This window comes from Quercus lobata, chromosome 9, assembly GCF_001633185.2.
Source record: "Quercus lobata isolate SW786 chromosome 9, ValleyOak3.0 Primary Assembly, whole genome shotgun sequence".
NCBI classification, from domain to species: Eukaryota; Viridiplantae; Streptophyta; class Magnoliopsida; order Fagales; family Fagaceae; genus Quercus; species Quercus lobata.
The window spans coordinates 23,391,982-23,411,503 of NC_044912.1; the positions used below are offsets into that span (position 1 = coordinate 23,391,982).

Consider the following 19,522-nt stretch of genomic DNA (forward strand, 5'->3'; position numbering starts at 1 on the left):
TATTTGAGGCCTGCATGCAAGAGAAATTATATTAATCTCAAAATTGATAACTCACCAGAGCCATGCATATCACATGTTTTCAGGCAAACAGGATCTCTTTGAAACTGATTTTACCATGTTTCTTCAGAACAACAATATGGTCTTGTCTTACTGATCTTTCTGCATCAATTAACGCCTGATCTACTGTCAGCATCATTATGCATACCCGAAAGATTAGAGAAACAAAGAGGCCAGCATGAGTTTCAGTTGTTATAGTATGCTAAAATAGGAAAATTATATGCCATTTGAAATGATGGGTTATAATTATAGTCCAAATCAGTCACAATAATGCAGAATGCAACATCATTACAGAGAACTGTCCATAACTGTTGTACCAAGTCAAATATGTTCTTCATAAAAAAGCAAAAATACACTTGAATCTGATAAAATAAACCAAGGTTCCATATAATCGATATCTTTATTCTGCTTTCGGTGCATGCAATAATATACAGTTCTTCAAATAAGGCACAATTTTCACTAGGAAGATGATTGTAGATTACTAAATTACACAGCATAGTTTAAATTAATGTGCACTTCACACTTTATAGAAATGCATGAAACTATAAATGAACACTAGGTGTTCACAATAATACATAATACAAGTGCCATAAGATTCCTTCTTTTTTGACAATAATAAGACTTCATTTGACATTGCCAATCATTGCATTCCAGACATTCAAATAATGAAAGAGAGATTTTCATTAACTAATCAAATAAGTTAAAACTTCCATTTGATGTCAAAGCAAAAAAGAATATTATCTCCCGAACACACGTGTACAAAATTGTTCACCAATTTAACAATGACGTTGTTTCCTAAACTTGCATGTGTTTATTCACTGAGACAATCTCCTGGTGTCAAGCAATCATTGGCACCAGCAGCCATTTTACCAAACTATATTAAAACCATTATGGCAAAAAAAATGGTCTGCATTTTAGAACAAGCGAAAAATTGGGAGAAAAAATTCTCTGACTTTTGTGAAACTTTGGCACCAGCAGCCATTTTACCAAAACTATATCCAAACCAATATGAAATGTCATTATAGAAAATTCGAAAATTGAAGAAGAAAAATTGATTACTTTCGTGAAACTTGGAAAGATTACGCTCAAAACTGCTAACATGCTATGTAAAGTTGCAGGTTAATCACCATAACCACATCCAATGACTAGGTTCAAGCAGTGTACCACAAGATGTGTAAACCACACTACCAGTGTGACCATATTTGAAATATTTGGACCAAGTGAACCTTGTAGCACAAACACAAAAGTACTTCTAGAACCTCTCAAGCATCCATCTCCCTGCCACACAAGCTACTTTAAAAACCTTCCCTTGGGGTCCTTTTAGAAATGACAGGCAATAATTGTTATTTTTATCTTCTTTCTAAGTTTGGCAAGGTCTTTTGATTACATATCTTCTTTTCTTTTCTTTTGAGGGAAAACAGCACTACAAATAGGTAGTATATATAAACTCGACTCATTCTACTGGAACGAAAAATGTTATGATATGGAAATTAAGCATTTTCCAAAGCTTTAGATTCTATTTTTGTCCCCAAAATATCATCCAAGATTTTAATAAATAAAGCCTTCTAGCTCCAAACCTACTTCTACTTTTCATTGAAACAAAGCATTGTCCGAAGCTCTAAAAACCCATATATTTACTATCAGACTGAAATGAAGATTGAATTTAAAATGCTTTGATATAGAAAGTAAAATCTGAGTGACAAGTATCAAAATTATTTGATTCAGCCAAAAGTTTCATGATTACTTCAAATGTCCAATTAGCCTCACAACAACAGTAAACCAAAGTAATTCAAGTACGATAGGGTTTAAAAAGAAACTATAGATTAGTACTTAAATTAAGATTAGAATTTAATAAAAATTTATCTGTTCAATTCTATTACTGAATGAATCTTGTAACAAACTTACCAAAATTTGTTGTACGTAAAGTCAATGCTGTTGTGATTAAGCAGGATCTATTTTTTCAACTCTCCACATGCAATAACAATTCCATAAAATTCAGGCTTTGACATTCATGATCTTACTTTCTAAATACAATGTGTTGTTCATTTCATAATAATAAATAAAGAGACAGTAAAACTACACGATGCAATGAAAAATAATAACAGACATCTGGTAATCACTGATCTGACTTGTATGAGACAACTAACATGTACAATCAATGGTTTGAGGCTCCTATAATCTGTAGTAATTAAGCGTACTGTACACATTATCTGATAGTGATATTGTTCACCACACAAAAACAACTGCAACAACAAAAAGATAGTGATATTGTTCACCCGCTTCATATGGCCCACTGGAAGAAATAGATATATGGTCAGTAGTTATCTTTTATTTCTGCACTAGAAATCTTCTTGGGATATCTTGGGCATCTGAACGTGCAAGCATCACTACCAACCATTCTGATCAAAGATGCTGAACTGTTTTCCTTTTGAGAAGCAGAGTTCAAGCTCTTTGACGCTATGTTCAATCCAGTGTTAACCAATGCTTTCATGTTGATTCCTTAATTGCATCTCGTAATCAACACAAAGCTGATAAAGAAAAAATATGTAAGCACATCCTGAATATTTGATACTTTCATATTTCATATATAGATAAAAGAAAATTTATGCGATAATTGAGATTATTGAGTAGTTAATGAGGAAGTATTAGACATTATGAAGTAGTATCTAGATAGATCTAGTAGATTATAATTTGTTGCTTTAACAGATACATGCCTTGTAAGACATTTTAAGAATTACTGAAAAATATGTTGTTGCCATCAATTTTTTATATTAAAAAAAATAGCTTATTTGCCTATGAAAGTTTTTAATAGCCTTAATGTTTTTTAGGTACAACGGTATTTTAACGAACTTTCAGCAAATAAACAATAAAATAAATTAACACAAAAGGTACATCGAATCACAAGAAATTCTTTAAGTTGTAGTCTTTAGTAACTGAAATTAAACAACATTACGTAAAAGAAAAAAAAAAAAATCCAAAACTTTATTGGCATTGAAAAAAGATATTTGGCATAAAATACACGACCGATCTAAAAAAATTAAAAAATAGTAGATTCGGAATTTTTAGTTGGTTGTTCATGTTATATGCTAATGTTAATTATGTGCAGATCTAAGGAAACAACCACCCGAAAAGCCAAAGCATAATTCAAAACAGTGAAAAATATCAAAATAATCTAGGGTTTATCATTTATGTACCATAAGATCGATTTATTAAATTGAATTATAGATATACATAGATGGAAAAAAAAAAAAAAAAACTTTTTTATTAAAATTAATATATCATAAGCTTTAGAATAAAAAAAAAGGGTAAGATCTATACCATTGGTTATACAACCCCACCTCATCTGGCTGCATCCATGAATCTTCTAGGAACTGAAACCAAAATTCAAAAGCACATAACATCAGAAATTAATAGCAACATTCATGTACCTATGATATCCCATCACACACGCACATATATATATATATGAAACCATTTGTGCGTATAAAGATATGTGTTTGTGTTTGTGATAAGAAGAAAGAAATTGCTTACTTTGAAGGTGAGTCATAATGTGGAAATCTGGTAATTCGCTGATTCGCTGTGAGCACAAACTTTTCTGTTGATGCTGCTGTTTGATTCTCTTCTTGTTTGAGAATATGAGAATTTCTCTATTCTCCTCCATTGGAGTTTACCTACCTACAGATATCTATATAGAAGGATTGTATTTCTCACTCACTCTTTGATCACAAAGGTTTCTATGAGAATTGAGAAGTGAAGAAGACTGAGGCATGGTGAGGCTATTTATTGTGTGTTAGCTTTGTAACGTACGCTAATTAGCTTTGTAACGTATGATTCTCTCATACTTCCAGAACGTGCGATAATTTCTAGGCCAACAACCCCTAATCGTACTTATCTACAACCCCCCAATCGTACTTAATTATCTTTTTGAGGGTTCGGTAGTACGATAGTAAAAGAGGAAAATTTGAAAATGAGATAAATTATTAGGTTACGATTTGTAACAGTGCTATTGATGTCAGTTTGAGTTATTAAATATATATGACATTAATTCGACCAGGACATTTAGAGGTACTAAAATGATTTTTTCTTGTAATTTTAATGAAATTAGTTATGCCAAGTTTCTCATTACACTACTATTATGTATATAATTTTAAAAATTACTATTGAACACTACATATATATGCTTTGTTTGTTTTGGCAATAATATTTTTCTAGAAGATGAGTTATTTTTCAAAAAATGTTTTCTATAAAACAATCTCATTTTCTTATGTTTAGTAGTAACCTTAAATGAGTTGGTTTTTTTTTTTTTTTTCCCTTACTTCCCTTATTTAGCTTGCTGTGACTGTGAGATAGAGTTATTTTTCCAAAAAAAAAAAAAAAAAAATAGTGGAAAACACTCTCTGAAAATAAGCTGTATTTTTTATGTTAACCAAAGATTGTTTCCTTTGACTGATTTTTTCTAATACTACCAAACACTGAAAAATACGAAAAATTATCTTTATACATTGTTTTCCATCGAAACAAACGGAGTGTTAATATCAATCCATTACCACTGTTTGTTAAATTGTACTAAATAAAACACAAAATAAAAAAATTGGTTCAATAGTATCTCCTAAATTGAATGACGATAGATACATGGAATTGTTTAACTCAATTATAATTTATTACATTCAAGATCTTCACATACAAAATATCTAAATAGAAAAAGTATAAAAAATTATAGTCATTAGTTCAAAAAAATAAAATAACAGAAAAAACCTAAACAATTTAATTTGTATGAAAAGTTAACAAAGGCAAAATCTAATTTTTATTCTAATTAAATTTTCTCTAAGTTTTGGTTTATATATATATATATATATATATATAAAAGCTAGGTTTATTTATATTGGACTCCTCGTTTTCTTCACTAAATTAACTTACTTAATACAAAAATTTAAAAATATATATATTAGATGGGACATGTGGCATAAAATTAAATTCTAATTTAAATCCAATTTTAACACTAAATCAATTCACTTAGCACAAAAATTTAAAAACTTAGATTAGATGAAACAAATGGCACAAAATTAGACTCCAATTGAATTTCAATTTGAAATCTAGTTAAATTTTCCCTCAGTTTTGGTTATTAATATATACTAATATATAACCCTGTGCTTATGCACGTGACTTGTCAATTGTAGTGGTGGTATGAGTTATTAAACATATAGAACATTAGTTCATGTAATTTATTTATGACATGGATATATTCAAGATTTTATCATTTTAAAACTACTCATACATATTTTGCTTTTTTTGGAATTCAATTAGATTGTTGCACAGTTCATATTAATGGTGATTGATGGAGTTGCTCTCTATATGTTTGTCATAATGTTTCTATGATTGATTATTTACCATAATTTGATATTTTGGTTTTGGCCTTTGTTTCATGGTAAGAGCTTATTGTTTTGTCAGTTTCTTGCACTTTGCTTAAACATATACGACCATTAGATGAAAGATATTGAAAATTTGAATAGTTAAACTAAAATTGGAAATGGTTAAGAATTTAGATTAGATACTTTTGAAGAAAGTTTTAGAGCAATTTTCTGAATTATTTTTTCTACTTCTTTATCAAAACGAACAAAAGAAGTTGTCATCTTTCACTTGGATTTAATTGAATATAAAAAATGTAATAATGTTATTTTTACATCTATAATTAAAGCAATTATCATTTTGGTTTCCTATGCAATCATTTTCATAGCTATATAATATAAGTAATGATTAATTTGGTCACTTAGCACAAAAACATATTATTTTGCCGCTTTACTTTTTATTTGCAAAGCTGACATGATGTATAATTCCACCCAATTGCTGCTTCTATGTTTACAATATTAGCGTAGCAAATAAGAAACCTTTCCTACAAAATCATTTATTGGATTAGTTTTAGTTTACATAATAAAGATGTATTTGAAATAATTCAAGATAAAGAAAACCTGTACTCCTCATGAGCCTTCCAATGCTTTAATTTCTACCAATGACAACGTAGTTTGTAGTACTAATTCAGATTTTGGTTTTTTGTCACATGCTGGAATATGTTGAACAACATTATCTCCTTCATCCTCAACAACTTTATATTTGAACATTGTAAGAGATGAATTAAACAACAAATCCATTGGTAATCCATCATAGAAAATTATTAAAGTAAATGTCTATTAACCTATCAATAAGCTCAAAAACCTCTATAATTTTGATTAATTAAAATGGAGAAGAGGTGGAGTAAAATATTTGGGATTTACTATAATGTTTTATATATATGAAGTGGTTATTTGATGAGCTAGGAGAAAGGTACAAGTCTCCAAAGTTGTGAGAATGCCTTGCAAATAAAAAATAAATAAATAAATAAAGATGTTAACAGTACTATAGAAAGTGAAATAGATTAAATTTTTTTTTTTTTTTTATTATTACGAAAGATCACAAATTTTCCAATTATTATGTTTAAAGGCAACCAAAGGAAAAGCACCCACAAACATAAACCCAGCAAAATTTAAGCACTTAAAAGTATATAGAGTGTTAGGTTCTAAATGTTTAGAACAATTGGCAAATCGTGAACACAAACTTGTCTAGATATAGATCTTAGAGTCTATAGGTTTTATTAGACAATACTCAAGGTGATTCAAGTCAAAATTCAAGAACATACAAGCTGCAGGAAGAAGACTTCATATTCTGCCTGGTTCGATCGATTGAAGAACAGGCTCGATCAATCGAAAATCGTATCTGCAGAATTTTAAGTCGGCCCAAACAGCAGCTTAAGTCCATTAAGGATTAGGGTTTCAAATCTACTTCTCTCACTATATAAAGGAAACCCTAAGCCACGTTTTTTAGACTGAAGAGAGAGAGATTAGAGTGCCTTTTGTGCCTCTTTTGGTTTTAGGGTTTTGTACCCAAACCTCTCTAAAGTCTTGGTTGCTAGAGAGTTGTATTGTTGCTCATATTGCTGTTTGTATAAATCTCTTGTGAAATCTAGAGGAGCTTTCCTCTACACAAATTTAGGGTTTTCAAGGAGGAGATATTATCTACACCTTGATGATCAACTCGGTTGCTGCCATTGAAGTTTAAAGAAAACACAAGCGGGTGTGCTTGTATCTGGTGGTGAATCCAAGAAAGAAGGAGTCCGTGGATTTGAAACTTGCACGTGGTCGTGTCAGTAAGTTCTACTGGTTAGTAGCAATAAGAAGTCGAGTGTGGGGGCTTGTAAGTCTTATTGTATGAATTTCGATTCTTTTAAGATAGTGGATTCAAGTTTACCTTGAGGATAACTAGGTCAAATCCTCCCCAGGTTTTTACCGGTTTGGTTTCCTGGGTGATCATATCTTGTATTATTTATCTTTCTGCTGCTTTGCATGATATGATCTTTGTAATTGTGATAACCTAGATTTGTTAAATTGGACTAAGTAACAACTTGGCTAATGGCCTAAGTTAATTCAATTGTGTTTTAAGGGGTTTAAAAACTATCATAGAGTAAGAGGCAACAACGTTAAAGAAGAAAAATAAAATAAATAAAATTACAATCAAGTCCCATGGTTGTGGAGGAGGAGGACCTATGTGAGATCATGTGCGACACTAAAGTGTGTCCAATCAATTATTAGGCAACCATTGTAGGAGTGAAAGAAAAAGGGTTTAAAGGAGGGGTAGACTGTAGAGGGAGGCTAAAAGAGATGGGCTTTTGTTGAGCTTGAATGTGATTAACTCACATTTAATTGAGAATAAAAAAAATATTCAAACCTAATTTAATAAGAATTTGTTAATTATTGGGTTACTTTATCATGAATTCGAATTAATTTAAATGAACATAATTCAGGAACATGTATAATTTTTAAAACCACATTAACATTATTTATTACATAAATAATATAGATTTCTAAAATTTATGTTTATGTGTAGAAGAAAACATAAAATCAAAGGCTTATATTTTATATTGCATTTTACTAATCACATGCTTGCATGATAGGCGACAGTTTCTTGTTAATCACAACATGAAACTCTTGTGCACAATTGCAATGTAGGAAAAAATTGGCTTTTGCCCTTTTCAAAAAAACAATCCAGTATTTTGCCATTTTTCCCAAATTAATTAGGGAAATACCCCTCATTTGAAACTAGATTTTCTCAAAATCAAGTTAAGCCCTATAATAACGTTTTTAAGGATCCTATAGTGACGTTTTAAGGACTTATAGTGGCGTTTTGTAATCCGATTTCCATGAAGTCGAGTTATAAGTAAAAAAAAAGGAAAAAAATTGCATGTAACTCGACTTCATGGAGATCGGATTACAAAACGCCACTATAGGTCCTTAAAACGTCACTATAGGCTCTTTAAAACGCCACTATAGGGCTCTAGAATTTTTATTTTTTTTTTATAACTTGATTTTGAGAAAATCGAGTTTAAAAAAATGGGCATTTTCCTAATTAGTTTGGGAAAGAAGGCAAAATGCTAGATTTTTTTTTTGAAAGGGGCATTTGCCCATTTTCTCCTTGCAATGTAATACCGATGTTTTAGATTAATCCTGCTATCATTTAGTGGAAGTCATGGAAGAGGTTAGAAGATGAGTAAAACATATTTTTCACATAGAGCTTTGTTCTAGAGGATTTTGATGATCTGTACCCAAGTGTCACAAATACAAATACATGAATAATACACGAATATAAAGAATATAATAGTAACTAAAGTCAAACTACAAAAACTTTTACCTCAACAAAATAATGAGCTTCAAATCTCTATTTACCACAACGGAAACAATCGATGAACCCACAAAACCCACCGAATTTAATACCTAAAAAATTCACCTTCCCCAAAAAATAATACTACCACAATGAAATTAAATAGATCTAATTAAAAAGTAAAACATGAAGATCCTACCTTGTATTTGATATTGTGTTTCCTAGAATCCTTGAAAGGAACATAGAGCTTAGCAAGATGGGTCTTTCCTTGCTTGTCTTGTAATAGTATCATACTGTTAGTATGAATCTTTTATGCCAAAACCAAAGATTTTGTTATTGAAAAATTAAAAATTAAAATGAAAGTTATAAGTGGAATACAATTCTTGAATATTATAATAATAATAAACACGGAGATAAAGGAATAGAGCATATGGTAATAAAATTAAAAAATGATATAGAGCAAAAATCCAAGTTGAAGATAGTAAAATTTAGTCTGATGGGCCTATCTTAATGGGCCTGACGGATGGGTACTGTTTGGTCTTTGTAAAGATGGGCCCACGCGCTCTGAAGGCCCATCGCAGACAGACATGGTAAGGGCCCATGATCCGAAATCTCTATTTGCCTAGAAAAGCCCTAAGATCCAATAAGGGAAATTGTATCAAAGTCCCACATTGGAAAGATCTGGAGGTTAAGAAGAAAAGCAACTCTCTACCACTATAAAAAGGAGTAATATTCACGCAAATCAAGGTAAGATGATTTGACCCTCTCTAACGCCTCAAAATAACTCAAGGGACGAATTCTGACTTGACCTTCGGAGGGCTTTTGGCCGACACCACACCGGTGCTCTCTAAGAGTTCTTCTTCCGTTCGTTCTTGTTGTGCAGGTTCGTTGACTCGCGAGTACGGTGTGACTTATTGGTGACAATTCTCAACGTCATCAGTTGGCGCCGTCTGTGGGAAACAGAGACGTATAGTACTCCCTAGATTCCCAGACAAAAGAGTTACATGGTACTCACTCGCTCAATGGCAACCACGAATGACGTTCAGGAAGAAGCCCCTACGACGGCACTTGAGAGACAGGTCAGGACGCTCGCCGCAGCCGTGGAGCGCCTCACCAAGCAAAACCACGACCTACAAGAGCAGCTGAACCAAAAGAATGCCGCGGTCAATAACCAAGGAGCGGATCAAGAGGGGAACAGCGCCGAAAGGAGAAATCAGGATGGACCACAGGGGAGTAACGCCCCGAGCAAACCAGTACGACGGGACATAAGCATCCTTTCCCCGACGGACACTGCTCCACAATCCATCATCGCGGAGATGCAGGCGATGAAGGAGTAGATGGACGTGATGATGAGCGCTCTCAAGGGGCGAGTGTCAAGTGATCTTAACGACCTTGTCAACCGGACTGACTCGCCATTCACGGCAGCCGTCAACTCCTTCCCCCTGCCAAGTAAGTTCCGTATGCCAAGTATGGATAGTTACGACGGAGTCAAGGACCCTCTAGATCACTTAGAGACCTTCAAGACCCTGATGCACCTTCAGGGAGTGGCAGACGCGATTATGTGCAGGGCCTTTCCTACAACCCTGAAGGGCGCAGCGAGGATTTGGTTCAGCCGGATAGCGCCCAACTCCATCAGCACCTTCAAGGAGCTAAGCGCTCAATTTACTACGCATTTCATCGGAGGACATCGGTATAAGAAATCCACGGCTTGTTTAATGAATATCAAGCAACGGGAAGAGGAGACGTTAAAGGCCTACATATCACGCTTCAACAAAGAAGCACTCTCGATCGACGAAGCCGACGACAAGATATTGGTAGCAGCATTCACAAACGGGCTGAAGGGGGGTAAGTTTTTGTTCTCCCTATACAAAAACGACCCCAAGACCATGTCGGAGGCCCTTTACAGGGCCACCAAATATATGAACGCTGAAGACGCACTACTATCGCGAGAAGATAGACCCAAGAAAAGAGATAGACCGGAGGATTCCCGACAGGACCAGGGGCGGAAGAAAGGAAGGATGGGAGACCGAAGGGAGGACAGACGTCCAAAACCAATGAGCGGAAGGTTCGCAAATTTCACCCCGCTAAACGAGCCAATTGACCAAGTCCTAATGCAGATTAAGGACGAAGGGTCCCTGACGTTCCCAGGAAAGCTGAAGAGTGACCCCAGCAAAAGGTCCAGAGACAAATATTGCCGCTTTCATCGTGACCACGGCCACGACACGGCCGATTGCTACGACTTGAAGCAGCAAATCGAAGCACTTATCCGACAAGGGAAGCTGCAGAAGTTCGTCAACAAGGGGAGAACGGATCAACCCCCACAAGAACAACACCTCCGCCGAGAAAACGAGCGACCAAGACCCCCAATTGGAGACATAAGAATGATAGTCGGAGGGACTGCTGCGGCCGGATCGTCAAAGAAGGCTCGCAAAACATACTTTCGGATGGTACAGAATGTCCAGTTGACGAGCAGAGTGCCAAGGATAGCAAACGGAGAAGAACCTATTGTTGGGTTCACGGAAGAGGATGCACGACGCCTACACCATCCACACGACGATGCCCTCGTCGTCAGCGTGCGGACAGGAGACTACAACGTGCACCGAGTGTTGATCGACAACGGCAGCTCGGCCGACATATTGTACTATCCGGCATTCCAGCAGATGAGGATTGACAGGGACCTGCTAATACCGACAGACGCCCCGCTCGTTGGTTTCAGAGGGAGTAAGGTATTCCCTCTGGGTTCGGTAACGTTACGGGTGACAGTAGGAGATTACCCCCAACACATCACGAGGAACGTGACATTCTTGGTGGTCGATTGCTCGTCCGCCTACAATGCTATCCTTGGACGACCTACGCTCAACTCGTGGAAGGCGGCAACATCAACTTACGCCCTAATGATCAAGTTCCCAACGGAGTATGGGGTAGGAGAGCTACGCGGAAGCCAAGTTGCCGCACGAGAATGCTACGTCGCTATGATGGAGATGCAAGACCAAATCCAGGCCTTGAACATAGAAGAGCACCGAACGGTGGCGGAACCAACAGAGAAGCTGGAGGAGATAACTCTTGACAGTTCCAATCCGGACAGAACAACCAAGATCGGAACGCTTGCCAAACCCGCAATCCGTCAAGAGCTCGTAGCTTTTCTGAGGAGCAATAAGGATGTGTTCGCCTGGAGCCATGACGATATGCCGGGAATCGATCCCTCCGTCATGGTACACAAATTGAATGTATTACCCTCATTTCCACCCGTCCGACAAAAGAAGAGAGTGTTCGCAACGGAACGAGACCAAGCAATAGCGGAGGAAGTCCGCAAACTCCAAGAGGCAAGCTTTATCAGGGAAGTCTACTATCCCGATTGGCTGGCGAATGTGGTGATGGTAAAGAAAGCGAGCGGTAAGTGGCGTATGTGCGTGGATTTCACGGATCTTAACAAAGCGTGCCCTAAAGATAGCTATCCCCTTCCAAGAGTCGACGTCCTAGTAGACTCGACGGCTCAACACCAATTATTAAGCTTCATGGACGCTTTCTCGGGTTATAATCAGATCCGCATGCACGAGGCCGATCAGGAAAAGACTTCGTTCGTAACCAGCCAAGGACTATTCTGCTACAAAGTAATGCCATTCGGCCTGAAGAATGCGGGGGCAACATACCAAAGGCTAATGAACAAGATGTTCGCGCAGCAGATCGGGAGGAATGTTCAAGTCTATGTCGACGACATGCTGGTGAAGAGCCAGAAGGAGGAAGACCACCTCGAAGATCTTAAGGAGACGTTCGGTACGCTACGATCTTACAACATGAAACTCAATCCGGGAAAATGCGCATTCGGCGTAACGGCAGGCAAATTCCTAGGTTTCATGGTATCCCAGAGAGGGATTGAGGCTAACCCGGACAAAATCCGAGCCATACTAGAAATGGCACCCCCGCGAAATGTGAAGGAGATACAAAGCCTTAACGGCAAGATAGCGGCGTTAAATAGATTCGTGTCGAGAGCCACGGACAAGTGCCTGCCCTTTTTCCGCACATTAAAGAAATCATTCGAGTGGACGGACGAGTGTCAGCGAGCGTTCGAGGAACTAAAGGCATACCTATCCTCACCACCCCTATTGAGTCCCTCGCAACCTGGCGAAGAACTTTTCCTCTACTTGGCTGTCTCCTCTGTCGCCGTCAGCGCTGCTTTAATTAGAGAAGAGGATAATGCACAGAAACCTGTATACTACGCCAGCCGGGCGCTCCGCGGCGCCGAAGAAAGATACCAACCAATGGAGAAACTCGCTTTCGCATTGATAACGGCGGCCCGCAAGCTCAAACATTACTTTCAAGCCCACACCGTGAACGTAATGACCGACAAGCCCTTGCGAAGGGCACTGAGTAATCCTGAAGCCGCAGGTCGACTGACACTGTGGGCAATAGAATTGAGTGAGTTTGATATCAAGTACCGTCCGCGTGTGGCCATTAAAGGACAAGCTGTAGCCGACTTCATAGCGGAGTTTACGCGTGACGAGGACAAGGGGGCAGAAAAACCCCCCAAGTGGAGCATCTTCACCGACGGGTCATCCAATCGGCGAATTGGAGGGGCCGGCATAGTGTTGCTGTCGCCCGAAGGGGACAAGATCGAATGTATGGTCCGTCTCGACTTCCCCATTACCAACAATGAAGCAGAATACGAAGCGGTGGCGGCAGGACTCGACCTAGCCAAAGCCGCCGGAGCTGAAAGTGTGGCCGTCCATTGCGACTCTCAGGTCGTGACCAATCAAGTAAACGGAGACTACGAATGCAAGGGGGAAAGGTTGAAGAGATATCTTGATCAAGTGAGAACGAGAGTCAACGGACTAAAAGCGACGGTCGTCCAAATCCCCAGGGGAGAAAATGAGCTCGCCGACCGGCTAGCCAAAGCCGCCTCAGCAGAACATGTGATGACACCGGGTAATGTACTTTCCTTCGTTCAACTCTATCCACTAATAGACCCCGACAATATGCAGGAGATACGCTCCGAAAGAAACTGGACCACCCAGATAGCTTCATACCTGAAGGACGGGTTACTGCCACAAGAGAAGGAGGCAGCGAGGAAGCTGAAAGTCCAAGCGGCGAGATTCGTCTTGATAAGAGACGTTCTTTACAAGAGAGGATTCTCCCGCCCTTATCTAAGATGCCTCGGGGTTGAAGAGGCAGACTACGTAATGAGGGAAGTGCACGAAGGGATATGCGGGAATCACTCTGGATCGCGGTCGTTGGTGCACAAACTGGTACGAGCTGGGTATTACTGGCCGACCATGTAGAAGGATGCCGAGTCGTACGTTAAGAGCTGCGACAAATGCCAGAGGTTCAGCAATTTTATCGGACAGCCAGCTGAGGAACTGACCCCTATGACGGCTCCATGGCCGTTCGCACAATGGAGACTGGATATCATGGGACCCTTCCCAACTGCGGTAAGGCAGCTCAAGTTCTTGGTAGTGGGTATTGACTACTTCACAAAATGGGTAGAAGCGGAAGCCTTGGCCACCATTACAGAAAAGAACGTTAGAAGTTTTGTTTGGCGGTCCATCGTATGCAGGTTTGGTATTCCTAGAGTCCTTGTCTCGGATAATGGGAGGCAGTTCGACAACAGCCACTTCCGGGATTTTTGCACACAGCTAGGAATAAAAAACCACTACTCATCACCCGCCCATCCTCAGGCCAATGGCCAGGTTGAAGTCACGAACCGATCCCTGCTAAAGATTATCAAGACTCGGCTCGAGGGGGCAAAGGGAATATGGCCCGAAGAATTACCGAGCATACTGTGGGCGTACAGGACAACGGCGAGGACTCCGACAGGAGAGACGCCATTTCGACTGACATACGGGAATGAGGCGGTCATCCCCGCAGAAGTTGGCCTCACAAGTTACAGGGTTCACAACCATGACGAAGGCAGGAACGACGAATCAATGAGGCTACAGCTGGACCTGATAGATGAGGTAAGGTCGGCAGCGGAGCAAAGGATCACAAGATACCAGGAACGCATGGCCAGACATTACAACTCCCGGGTCCGACACAGAGACTTCCAAGTAGGAGACCTCGTACTCAGGAGGGTCATGGGTGCAGCTAGAGACCCTACACAGGGAAAGCTTGGCCCCAACTGGGAAGGACCTTACCGAGTCACGGCATGGAAAAGGAAAGGAACATACCACTTGGAGACTACGGAGGGGGAGAAGCTACCGCATCCATGGAATGCGGAGCATTTGAGGAAATACTACCAGTGATAGTAACACGGCGAACGGCAACCAATTTTCCATTTGGCTTTTTATTATAACTATTTATAAGTTTTTTCTTTAACATGTGTTTCTCTTGCTACAATCCTGTCGTGCCTTTTTTAAGCCCAAGGGGGCAGGCACTTTTCCTTTACGCAATTAGATACCATTATAATCTTCTTCTACTTTGATGTCACTACAATTGTCCTCGAACTTAACGAATGCTAGTTTAAAGTCCATAATGTGGACGGATCACCAAAACGGTGAGAATTCTACATGTCCACAAAGTAGACGGATCACCAAAACGGTGAGAATTCAAAATGTCCGCAAAGTGGACGGATCACCAAAACGGTGAGAATTCTACATGTCCATAAAGTGGACGGATCACCAAAACGGTGAGAATAATACAAGTCCAAAAGTGGACGGATCACCCAAAACGGTGAGAAATTCTACAAGTCCATAAAGTGGACGGATCACATAGACGGTGAGAATAATACAAGTCCACAAAGTGGGCGGATCACCCAAAACGGTGAGTAAATTCTACAAGTCCGGAAAGTGGACGGTATATGCGTCATAATGTGGACGGATCACCAAAACGGTGAGTAGTTATACAAGTCCACAAATTGGACGGTGTAGCCTCCACAAAGTGGACGGATCACAAAGACGGTGAGAATTATGCAAGTCCATAAATTAGACGGTGTATCCGCCACAAAGTGGACGGATCACCGCAATTCAACACTTCCACAAATTGGACGGTGTACTCCTCAAAGTGGACGGATCACCCAAAACGTTTAATAATTCTACATGTCCATAAAGTGGACGGATCACCAAGACGGTGATAATTATACAAGTCCATAATTTAGACGGTATCAGTCTCAAAGCGAACGGATCACCGTAATTAAAATTAGAGATATTTACGCACCTAAAACGGTGAATAATTCTACATGTCCGAAAAGCGGACGGACCTACAAAACGTTTAGTAATACTACGTGTTTGTAAAATGGACGGTATAGCAAAAACGGTGAATAAATTACGTACGTACATAAAGCAGACGGCTCTAAAACGCCCACAAGGTGGACGGACAACATGACGATATAAGTCAGCTTCAATAGTTTAGCTTATAAGTGGACGGATCAACAGACGAGCTTGTGCAAATTAAAATTCAAAATAAAAGTAGACGGAGAAAATCCTTAACGGATACAGATCACGAAAAGACAATGAATGAAAAGCATTGTTCAGTACAAATGAAACTTCAACCAAACCGTCTACAAATTATTAACAATACATAAAAAGGGAGACGGATCCTCATCAACAATTATATGGGTTACTCTGCTTTATTGGGGTCGACAACAGCGACCTCATTCGGCATAGCGGACTCTCCGTCACCCTGAGCTGCCTCTTCTCCAAAGAGATCCTCTGTATTTTCGGAGGCGACGGGTAGAGCAGACGTCTGACCTTGATCAGTTAGTGTTATCATGGACAAGTCCAGATCTGGGTAGGCCTTCTTCACCTGACGGAGCGAATCGTCGAAGCCTTGAAGGAACGATCCTGCCAGCTCCTTCAGCAAAGACTCGGAGTTGCGATATTCGCTGACGGCGTCATCCCTTGCATGACGGAGTTTTTTCTTCAGATCCTTCACCTCGTCTGCTTTAACCTTCAAGGCCTTCCCAGCCTCCTCCGTCCTCTGTTCAAGTTCTTCTCTCGTCTTCTCAAAGAGTTCGAACTTCTGCTCCATCGTGGCCTTCCACTTGTGCAGCTGGCTAAGCTCCTCTTCCGTCTGCCCAAGCTTTGACCGTACCCGTTCCAGAGCCGCTTCACGGTTGAGGCAGCGGTCCATCAAGCCCTTCATCATAACCAAGGACTGAAATAGACAAAATTAGAAGTGTCAAAAATGAAACTAGGGAGTGGACGGACATAAACTGAAGGATAAGGAAAGTTACCTGTCCGACGGCAAATAACCCCGTCTCCCCCATCACCTCCGTCGAATGATTCCCAAGATCCTCATAATCCTCTGCAGAAAGTATGGACGTAAGCTTCTCCAAAGCGAACTTCGAGTCCTCACGGAGAAGGGGAGGGGGCTTCTCCCCGCTGACGGGTGGAGCATGCATTAGGCCCTTACCGGCCCCTTGTTTAACTTGGGTGACGGCCTTAGGGCCCTCAGCCATCAAGCCCACCACGGGCTCCATTGACACCTTTGGCTGCTTGAGTGGACGGTCGGACTTTGGTGGCTGCTTCCTCTTACCCGATGACCCCGGCACACTGGGAACAACGATCTCACCCGTCTTCTTTTGCTCGACGGCTAGAGATTTTATCATTGCCCTTCTCTTGGCGTCGTCCATTTCTGCAATACAGGACGGATGATGATATTTTTTCAAAAATAAAATTTCAATTTCAAGGGTAAAAGTAGACGGACTCACGTTTGTGTATTCTTTCGTCGTATGCAATGGCCTCACGGGTAGGTTCTGGACCGTCACAATACCAGTGTATTGTCTTTGGATTCACTAACTTAGCCCAGGTCCTTTCCTCTAGCCTAGTTTTTCTGCAAATCTCTTCAAGGAAACTAAATTCCTCGAGGCTAATCTGCGGACGCTGTCTACCTGCAAAGACAGACGGTCAAAATACGCACATAAAAGTGTACGGATATGTAAAAAAGGACAAGTAAGACGGATGTATACGTAATTGGTTTATTATTCCCCAAGTTGTATCGACGGGCATGTACTCCGTCTCTCCTGGACGGTTCATCCATCTGTCACCCTCCAGGAAGAAGTAGCGACTCTTCCAGTCTCTATTTGAGTCTGGGGTCTCAAAGATAATCTTCAACAGGGGACTTCGACTAGCAAAACGGTACAACCCCCTTGATCTGTCAATCTCATCTGGACGGTAACAGTGAAGAAATTCACGGACCGTCAATCTCCTTTCTCCGTCTGACCATGCACCATAAAGAATCTCCATTGCTATGAAGACCCTCCAGGCGTTCGGAGAAATCTGGGTGACGGACAGTCCCAGGTAATGTAAGAGTTCTCTATGGAGTGTAGAGAGCGGGAACCGAAGTCCAGCCTTCAACACCTGCTCGTACACTCCAACGCCTTCTACCCCGTCATAATAACATTTCTCCGACACGTAGGGGAGACGGATTGGAATGTAATCTGGTATCTGAAAATTGGTTCTAAAGGTACTGAAGTGTCTCTCCTGGATGACGGACGTGAACCTATGCACTGTCCACTCTGGTAACATGATGAACTGCCTTAGTCCATCAGCACCCACAACGGACTCCAGTGCTTTATTCCCGTCGTCAGCAGGACCCCCTATTTCAATTATCTCCACATCCTCACTTGTTGAGGACGAAGAGGATGCAGACGGACTCCTATCTTCGCCTGGACTATCTTGGTCTTTATGACCGGACGGGTATACACTCTCGTATTCCGTCCCGTCACGAACCACCGATTGGTTACTTGACGCACTAGACATTTCCTACAATTAATGATGAAACCTAAGACTTGACGGGTTTAAAAAACATTGACGGGTATAGTAAGCCTAACAATGCTTGGACGAAAATGTAACTTGAATGTGAAATTGAAGTAAATACTTACCACACCTGGCGTAGAACGGGTGACGGTTGTGGTAATTGGTGGTTACCAGTACTCGACGGATTGCTCTGACAAGGTTGACGGTTCTCTCTGACAGACGTTTTCTGTTTGGAAATGCGAAAATGAGAGATTGAGACGCCTCATATATATAGGAGATGCACGGAAGACGAAGCGACGCTTCGATCCTATACAACGGCCATTCAGAGATTGACATGTGGCATGCTAATAAATGCTGACAACCTGTCTGCTCGCATCAACAGTTTGTAACCGTTGACTCGATTAAACCGTCTGAAATTGCAAGATACCCGTCATCATGTCTGACGGTTAAATCCATATGAAACCGTCGTCCTATCTGACGGTTGGATCCGTCAAACATTTTCAACCTTCTGTTTCGCGAATCCCACTCCGTCATCAAAATACCCGTCACGCCCATACATTAGAATCGTCACCCCATTGGTCCTTTGACCTAAAAGCAGACGGACCATTGGGGTGAAGGGGGCAACTGAAGATAGTAAAATTTAGTTTGATGGGCCTATCTTAATGGGCCTGACGGATGGGTACTGTTTGGTCTTTGTAAAGATGGGCCCACGCGCTCTGAAGGCCCATCGCAGACAGACATGGTAAGGGCCCATGATCCGAAATCTCTATTTGCCTAGAAAAGCCCTAAGATCCAATAAGGGAAATTGTATCAAAGTCCCACATTGGAAAGATCTGGAGGTTAAGAAGAAAAGCAACTCTCTACCACTATAAAAAGGAGTAATATTCACGCAAATAAAGGTAAGATGATTTGACCCTCTCTAACGCCTCAAAATAACTCAAGGGACGAATTCTGACTTGACCTTCGGAGGGCTTTTGGCCGGCACCACACCGGTGCTCTCTAAGGGTTCTTCTTCCGTTCGTTCTTGTTGTGCAGGTTCGTTGACTCGCGAGTACGGTGTGACTTATTGGTGACAATTCTCAACGTCATCA

The 19,522-nt window shown here is 40.1% G+C and overlaps 1 long non-coding RNA gene across 1 annotated transcript; it reads right to left on the minus strand.

The window, feature by feature from the left end:
• Positions 1–2,167: 2,167 nt before the first annotated feature.
• LOC115959965 lies at positions 2,168–3,938 on the minus strand. Its single transcript, XR_004085057.1, has 3 exons — positions 3,589–3,938; positions 3,376–3,428; positions 2,168–2,585 (listed from the first exon to the last, which is right to left on the minus strand). It is a non-coding gene; the product is annotated as an uncharacterized LOC115959965 (long non-coding RNA).
• Positions 3,939–19,522: the final 15,584 nt, after the last annotated feature.